This window comes from Magnolia sinica, chromosome 14, assembly GCF_029962835.1.
Source record: "Magnolia sinica isolate HGM2019 chromosome 14, MsV1, whole genome shotgun sequence".
Taxonomy (NCBI): Eukaryota; Viridiplantae; Streptophyta; class Magnoliopsida; order Magnoliales; family Magnoliaceae; genus Magnolia; species Magnolia sinica.
Window position 1 is genome coordinate 25918214 of NC_080586.1, and position 8529 is coordinate 25926742.

The 8529-nt window shown below is 35.2% G+C and overlaps 2 long non-coding RNA genes across 5 annotated transcripts; both read right to left on the reverse strand.

Moving 5' to 3' along the window:
* Window positions 1–687: 687 nt before the first annotated feature.
* LOC131225232 (uncharacterized) lies at window positions 688–3959 on the reverse strand. 2 transcript variants are annotated; one of them, XR_009161261.1, is made up of 5 exons: window positions 2906–3959; window positions 1848–1966; window positions 1025–1121; window positions 813–857; window positions 688–717 (listed from the first exon to the last, which is right to left on the reverse strand). It is a non-coding gene; the product is annotated as an uncharacterized LOC131225232 (long non-coding RNA). The 2 variants fall into 2 exon arrangements; XR_009161260.1 differs by having other exon boundaries at window positions 689–717; window positions 813–1966.
* A 447-nt stretch (window positions 3960–4406) lies between these two features.
* On the reverse strand, window positions 4407–7294 carry LOC131225317 (uncharacterized). 3 transcript variants are annotated; one of them, XR_009161296.1, is made up of 5 exons: window positions 7108–7294; window positions 5430–5492; window positions 5194–5331; window positions 4725–4871; window positions 4407–4623 (listed from the first exon to the last, which is right to left on the reverse strand). It is a non-coding gene; the product is annotated as an uncharacterized LOC131225317 (long non-coding RNA). The 3 variants fall into 3 exon arrangements; XR_009161295.1 differs by lacking the exon at window positions 7108–7294 and having other exon boundaries at window positions 5430–5570; XR_009161297.1 differs by lacking the exons at window positions 5194–5331; window positions 5430–5492; window positions 7108–7294 and adding an exon at window positions 5004–5142.
* Between the last annotated feature and the right edge of the window lie 1235 nt (window positions 7295–8529).

The window sequence follows — 8529 nt, forward strand, 5'->3', positions numbered from 1 at the left end:
AAAAGGCTACGGATAAAAACCGTAGCTAAATGCCTATGGCTACGGTTATAGTCCGTAGCACGACCGTAGCCATTGGTGCCGTAGCCATAGGTCTTAAAGCTATGGCTACGGTTTTAATCCGTAGCCATAAAGACAATAACTACGGATTAAAGCCGTAGCAATACTTTCTGTATCTCTAAAGTATATACCGCTACGAATTATATCTTTAGCTAAAAGTAGAGCAAGAACCGTAGCAATAGGCTGAAATTAGAAACAGCTACGGTTTCCAGATAAAAGGCAACGGTTAATAGCCGTAGCAACTGCCTATTTTTTTTTAAAAATAATTAAAGAAAATATAATAATGGCATCTCTTACCATTGTAGTACATGACCTGATAGATCAACTCATATAAAAGCTAATATAAATAAATACTTCATGGCTAAATCATTTATTTATTCAATCAAATACAATCATTCATTCATTCAATTGAATACAATCACTCATTTTAATCTATTAACAAAAGTACAATACCAACATAATAGTTATATACCTATTTAAAGTTCTCATTGACAGCAAGATCCAATGCCTTCTCGCAGCCAAATAGCTTCTCAACAATCACAAGTAACAACTCCATGGATGTGCCTTTACTGGTTATCAATTTATGTCAAGTACTTCATTACAAATTAGCAATTGCAAATTGCCATTCGACCACCTCACAAACTGCGCATTGCTTTCATACTGCAAAACCAAACTTCATCAACATACAACAAGTGTGCAACAGTTATGCTAAAATGCAAAATGTCAAAGACAATCCATATGTCAACAATATATACCTTCAGGTTGCTCAACATTTTCACAGTAGCATGATTAAAATATAACTGCATAGAAGGAAATTTAGGTAATTAGATAGCAGGCAAAAAAGAAAAAGAAATAGGTAAGAAGTAGGACTAGGAGCCAGAGTCCAATGCACAGTATACTCCGGTAGGTAACGATGTTTTTATTTCACCCTGACTGGGAATTAGAAAGCAGGTGGTTCTAAATTTACTTGATTGGGAACTAGAGAGCTAGGTTGGACATTCCTCAGATGGTAATTCCCTTGCAGGGACAACCGGTAACTCACATTTCACAACCTGCAGCAGAAACTATAATTAACAAAGATAAAATTGGAGCAGTTAAAATAATTCTACAGCAAGATTCATGCATTCTTGTTTCTAAATGAGACTCTGTTCCTAAATATCCAACCATTCATTAGTGGTGGATGGGAATCATGTACACAACCAAGTTTCAACTTGGGTCACATGTACGATAGGTGGCTAAGATGTTCCAAACTAAGAGATTTTCCTATGCCAAACATGCTGTAGTTGATGGTTTTCTGTCCATTTCCCTATGCTAAACATGCTGTAGTTAGTAGTTTTCTGTCTATTTTCCTAGCACAAGCATGGCTCACCGGATGATTGAGTCGGCTCATGTGGCATGGGTATACACATGCTGTGATTCACATTTTTTTCCCCTCACAAATTACTTTAGCAATAATATGAAAAGTTCTAAAAAGAGCTTGAAAGGTGTTTAAATGTCAGGGTGCATTTGGAAGCTTCGCTTTTGGAATAGAGAATGGGCAATGGGCAAACCCAATTGCAATTTAGGGCAACAATAGAGCGTAAAAGAAATCTGACTTAACACAGTTTGCATTTTCCTGTGCCAACCCAAACCAAGTGAGATAATAATGTTCTAGAATTACAAACCCATTCTTTTCTTATTTGTGATTTGAGCCGAACCCGTTTTACTGACAAAAGTGGAAACTTCCGAACACATCCTCAGTTCTTAAATTTCCGTTTCTTTTTTATTTCAGATCAAACACAAAAAGGTACCTTATAAACGGGCCCAAATCCTCCCTCTCCCAACTTATTTGCCGGACTGAAGTCCTCTATTGCAGCCCTTAGTTCAGAATAACTGAAATTGTTTACTTTGGTAGCCATGATTAGACACTCTGCAAATTCAAATACAAAGGAAGATTTGATCATATTATCTACTTAATCAATGCATGCATGCACAATCTCTATTTTTGAACATGGGCTTCACTAAAATCAAAATTGTATGGCTGTGTTTGCATGCACAACCAATTGAATTGTGAGCATTCAGTTGAGTCCTAATGAAATAACTAGACCGTAACGATAATCAGTTGCTCTCCTTTCAAGTCCAACCTCAAAACTAATGTATTGCAACCATTAATATGAATATTTTATAATTTTTCCATTTCCAGTCCACTGAACTAAGTATTGCAATATGATTCAATTGTGCATCCAAGCACATCCTAAGGGTGTGTTTGGATGTACCCTAAATCACAATCACAATGGATATTTTGGTAAACTAGATGTTCATCAATTCCGTTAAGTGTTCGAGACAACAGAGAAAATGGAAACTCCAGTATAGAGAGTAGCAATTGTCCACTTTTTCTACCCCAAGTCAATATTTAGGATTTTCAGGTCATGTTTGAAATGTTGCGGATATCAACCTGGGTGGAATGGAATCCTGCCCTCCTGGACATCTGAATATGGCCTAAGAAAGCCAATTGACCACAAGAAGTTTTTTTGGAACAAAATTGTAATTTCTCCTATTTGAGACGGAAGACTATATTCCGCCAATTGAGTTACAAGTGTCTGAGTTGGAGTTTCAATGCATATCGATTAGGTTGTGTTTGGATGCTCAGTTGAATTGAATCGTAATAATCCATTTCAATAAAACAGAAAGTGACCAAGTATGGTTAGTGTCAAGATTGCAATTGCGACAATTTCAAGTTGGTATACATGGAATTGCAATTACGGCATCATCCCCAACTTTGGTCATTCCTCTGCAATGATTTGAATGAATTGCAATCCACTTCAATTGAGCATCCAAATGCACCCTAATTTAGCAATATTGGCATTACCTTCATCTTCATCAATACCCCTTCTCCTGCATCTCTAGATAAAAACTGCGAAAATGGATATAAAGCTCAGAGCGCAACACCAACTACAATCCCAATGATCAAACCAGTCTTGCTTTTCTTTCCCCAACCTGGCGGACTTCTAACAGTCGGTATGAAATTTAAATTAAAAAAAAGAAAAGAAAAAAGAAAAAGGATATTTATATTCATCTGTTAGTATCAAACAGTTAGAAATTTACAGAATTTAATTCTAATATTCAGTCCTGGATATATTACCTGGAGTGACACTGATGGCCGAAATGGATGGACCAAAAGTACCTTGATTAGGTATACAGCAAGTCCCTTTCCCGGCCCAAAAGAGATGGATTTCAAGGAAATTTTCGGTTACAATAGTCTATAAAGTCCTTTGAATGGCTCTCCTAGAGACCCCACCTGCTGCTTTTTTTATATCAAAATCTTTTAATTGAAGATTTCCTTGAAGAAGCAATTAATAGAATTTCAAAACTAGTGGAGACTATTCTTACATGAAATTCACAAACTACACTATCAGAAATGCATGTCCCGCCCACATGATCAGAAATGAATGTCCCACCCAAAGATCAAGTACATGTATTTTTTTTAGCATTTCAAGATTCGTGGGAACCAATTTCGAAGTTCAAGATGACCCTTATCATGACTGTCCTATCGATGTTCTATGGAACTGTCAGTTTCTTTAGACCACTTAACTATCCCAAGTTTAAATTTTAGTAAGATGTTTTATGGTGATATACTTAAATAGCATTTGGATGCACTATTATACGGATTGGCAATTATTGGTCTAAGTAGAAAAACTAAGTTCTATTTATGATGGATTAGGCTCCAAATCGCAAGTCCACTAGATTTAAGTTGGACTAAAAAGAGACCTGACTGCAATTTAAGGGCCACTCTCTTCATTACAGGAACTAGAAATCGTTATTATTATTTTTTCATGCTTACTTAGCTAAACAAATCAATCACTTGTGATCATAGTTGATTTACAACTTATGATTTGAGCTGAACTTAAGCAGAATGATTTGAATCCCATCTTAAATCTCTTTTTATCTAGATGAATCCTACAACTCTATGATTTGAATCCTATGATTTAGATTCAAATCCGAATTTATAATTGTTCTCTTTTGTTTTTAGAAACTAGGATTCCAAGCAGCTGTACTACATGAAAAATGTTTGCTGTAAAATATGCACTAATGATTTGGCAACGTGCACTTATAAAATAGTATAGCATGGTTTGCTATGTAAATATGAAAATAAGAGAATTTCTCAATGTTAGGTAGAGAAAAATAATGACAACTCAAGATAACTTGAGATACTCATCAATGTCAACCTTAATCTGCTTTGCTTTCAAAGCACCATCATCCTCAAAGAGAATGCCCGATGATTGGCTGATTTCTGCCAGAAAATCAATCTGCATTCAGGAGAGAAGAAAGATGCTAGCTTAATACAGAACTATTAAATATTATTAGGAAGTTCAAACAAAATCGTGATGCAGCCAACTTCAAGTTGGGAGTAGAAGGATTGGGCAACCTCATGTTTCGTGGGAATGCACTTTGAATAACATTCCGCATTTGAATGCAACTGGGTGGAATCACATCATAGAAGCTGAAATGATAATCACAAAGGAACTCCGGAAAATCATGAAGCAGTACCAAGAGCACCCTTAGAGTGCCTTTGTACAGAAAGTGAACCTGCCCACAAGTGTAAAAAAAAAAAAAAAAAACTGATGATACCATAGTTGTGTAAGATGAGGAGAAAGAAGATAATGATGACATTCATGAGTAACACATACCTGAAAGTTGGAACTATCAAGGACAGGGTTAGGGGAACTAAGGTCCAAAAGTCAGTTCAGAAACAATCTGAAATATGCCCTTCGGCTGAAAGCAGCTTTCTTCTCTTCTGCATCCTTTTAGATAACTCTCACAATCACTGACAAAATCTGCCACATATCATAATGAGAACACTGTAAGTAACCATAATGGAAGCAGAAGTATAAATTTTATTTTTATTTTAAAATAAAAAATAATTAAATAAATAAAACAAAAAATTTTCCTTGTGCATGTGTTTCAACCTTGGGCAAGAGAAACACATTACTTGATCCCTGGTCCACCATACAATACTAACAACAACAAAGATAAATGAAGTTACAAATCATCGAATTAATTAAAGCAAACACCTACTGAGGTTAATGTAACTAGCAACATTTGTTACAACTGAAAGAAATTTCCCATAGCCACAAAAAAAAAAAAAAAGATCGCTACCTTAATAACTAAAACCACAAGCTTTGCATACATATCAATAACAACAAATGAGAGATGTTGGACTTGTTGTGGCATTTATAGGAACAATGAGCTTGGATTAATCATGCCAGTGGCCAAACAATTTGCTACAGAAATTTCCTGAAATTATAGGTAGAAAGAGAAACAAAACTCTTAACAACTGTGAGGGTCTGGAGGATTCTCATGGAAACATAATACAAACCACGGAAAAAGTTTACCATGAGGATTCGGAAAAAGCGATCCGTGAGATCATTCCCTTTAAGCAACCCACTTTGTTGTAACTGTGAGATATAATGGGTATAAGCTACATCAGTATTGTCAGGAAGTTCACAAATCTGACACCACTCAGCAAACAGATGAGAAACTTGCAGTTTATTCATAGAAAATGGAAAGCACATAGAAAAATCAAGATCAGACTCAAAGAAGAATAAAAAAGCACATAGAAAATGGAACAAGCAATGTTAAATAAGACAAACAAACAAGCACCTGCACATCAGGAAGGATTTTCATTCACGATTCAACAAACATAAAATTCATTTCATTTCCTTTTTGTGACTTCATATGTTCGTTTTTAGGTTTTCTAAGCTACTCCAATTTCAAATTCAATAATTTCCAAGTATCTAATCGCTCCCTAAAGTATCTGAAATTTGAAGAACTACAGCTGATTTGATATATATTGCAACATATGTAAGCAAAGGTATTACTTGAATTTCATGGTCAGGCACATATATTACTACATGCAACTCATTAAAATTATTTTTACTCAAGTATATGCAACAACATATATATGCAAGCAAGGAAAACTATTACTAGAATTTTGACAGAGGACCACAGGCACATAGATTACTTCACTACATCTGCAAGAATTAATATTAGTATTTTTTTTCCATAATCACCACCGCATTGTCCTAGCCATTTGAGATTGGTGTTACGAACCCCGTTTTGCTAATCCCACTATTCTCAGAAAGTAAAAAATCCTTCATATCACTTCATAGCTGAAAAAGAACTACCCCATTAGTCATTTCCATTTTAGTGAATTGAAATTTTGTGATTGAATTCAACTGAGCATCCAAATGCAGCCTCAATGAACTTGAAGAGATTCCTATGCTAGTGAACTAAAAATGTAAATTACCACCATCCCAAAAGCTCTAAATGCCTGAAGTATATAATAAAGCCACTCCACTTTCTTCCCCAAAAGACTTTTTTTTCTGCAGTCATTTAGAAAGCAAACTAGGTATATATACAATATCCAATTTTCCATGTTTGTCTGCATATTGCATACACATGAACATGTTACATATGCATACATAAACGTACATCTAAACCTACATAAATGGGCTATGCATAAATGCATGTGGACCTATACAAGTTTATACATACATACATACATATATATATATATATATATATATATATATAGAGAGAGAGAGAGAGAGAGAGAGAGAGAGAGAGACTGTGCTACATTCATTACATGATTCTATTTTGTCTTCTGAGTTTCAGCCCAATGGTTTTTTTGGGTAGAATCAGTTTAGGTTGTATGTTCTCGCGACTGTGATACTTCTAATCCAACACGAACTGACTATTTAGGCAGCATTTGGATGCACTATCAAATAAAATTGCAATAACAAGTTCAATAAAGTGGAAATGACCAAATTGCAATTAGTTAGTATTCATATTCAGTAAAGTAGAAGTCCGCTATCAAAAGCAGAATTAAGTAGGCCGGATATCTACCAGGATGACTTCAGAAAAACATGGAACTGGAAGATGTGTAGAAATGAATCTACTCGATGTGCAGTCTCATGAACATATAAAAACTTGCCTCCATACACCTAGCCATACTACACAGACATGGAACAGGAAGATCCCCATCGTCCATAAAATCAACTTACTTTGTACCTACCTTGGCCGAGAAAGAAGGACATAGTCTCAACTTCTAATCAGATGGGCCATGCATGTATTTTGAATGCAGGCTATTTTTCATTTCCTTAGATGCCATTTTGATGAACCGCCTACCACACATGGACGCCATGCTTGTGAGTAAGTAGGGTGAGTAAAAATCCAAGAGTATCTTTAAAAAGCCATTGGAAAAAAAAAACCGTGAGTAAGAACAATATGACTAAGAACATGAAATTACCATTGAGAGCAGATCATGAGCTAATAAAAACCAAGTACAAAATGCATTAATAGAGGAAAGAACCATCAAGATGCATATAATTAGGGATTTACGTCGGTCCAGGAGACAACCGTGAGTAAGAATATTAGCTTTGAAAACAAAACAATGAGCTAAAAACCATGGATATCTGGCTTCATGGTAAGGCGATTTGGACAGTCCAGCTAATTTGCACCAACAGAGATAGCTGTCAGTCCAAAAATACTTACAGGGCCAATACATTTTTTTTTCTTTTGTCAAGCAATGGATGTCCCACTTGAAAGAAATTTGATTACATTCTGTTTGCATTTGCAATGTACAAAATGGAGATTTCTGATATGGTTAGCCATAACAAAGCATTTTCCTGTTTACCCTCAGGCCATGATGAATGTTCATTTCTCACCAACAGCTCCATATCTCTTTCTACTGAATCACTCATAGCACATATGGACAGCAAGGTTAAAGCAACATTTTTATACAAGCACTTTCTAAAATTTCTAAGTGGGATGGGAAGTTCTTAAAAGAAACCAAAAAACAAAAAACAAAAAAAAAACAAAGCAAAACAAAACAAAAAATAAAATAAAAAATCATGCTGCATACTACAGAGTGCAGTCAACCAAATGCTATTTTGGGTAAAGGAAAAACCAATGTATCAGACCATCAAAACACTAAATTAAAGATCATCAAACATGCTAGCAATTATGAACATTGACAAGCCTGCACATATTACAAAAATGAATAAATTCGGACTGCATCACATCAAGGAAAGCCCTTCAAAATGTACCATAGAATGATAACAAAAATACCGCAGTACCTTGCTATGACAAAAATATTCATGATCAATCTTCTTCTCTAAATGGTGCTCCATGCTGTTCACCATTTTTCGGGCCTGGTCTACTATTTTTTAAAATTTTGCAGAGCACAAATGCATCCTGCAAAAAGAAAAGAGAAAAATACACCCAACTCAGTTTGGGAACAAACAAAATTGGTCATGTTGGGGTTTCTTGTACACATGTTTAAAATGGGTTGTGGTTCTATATAGTACAAGAAGTTTCCTCTATAGCACAAATGGACAGTGGTTAACATTCAACTAACAAATATGGTTACAAAAAGGAGCATTTAAATGCATATACAAAGCTTCTTTCTGATGTTTGAGATCAACCACAAAC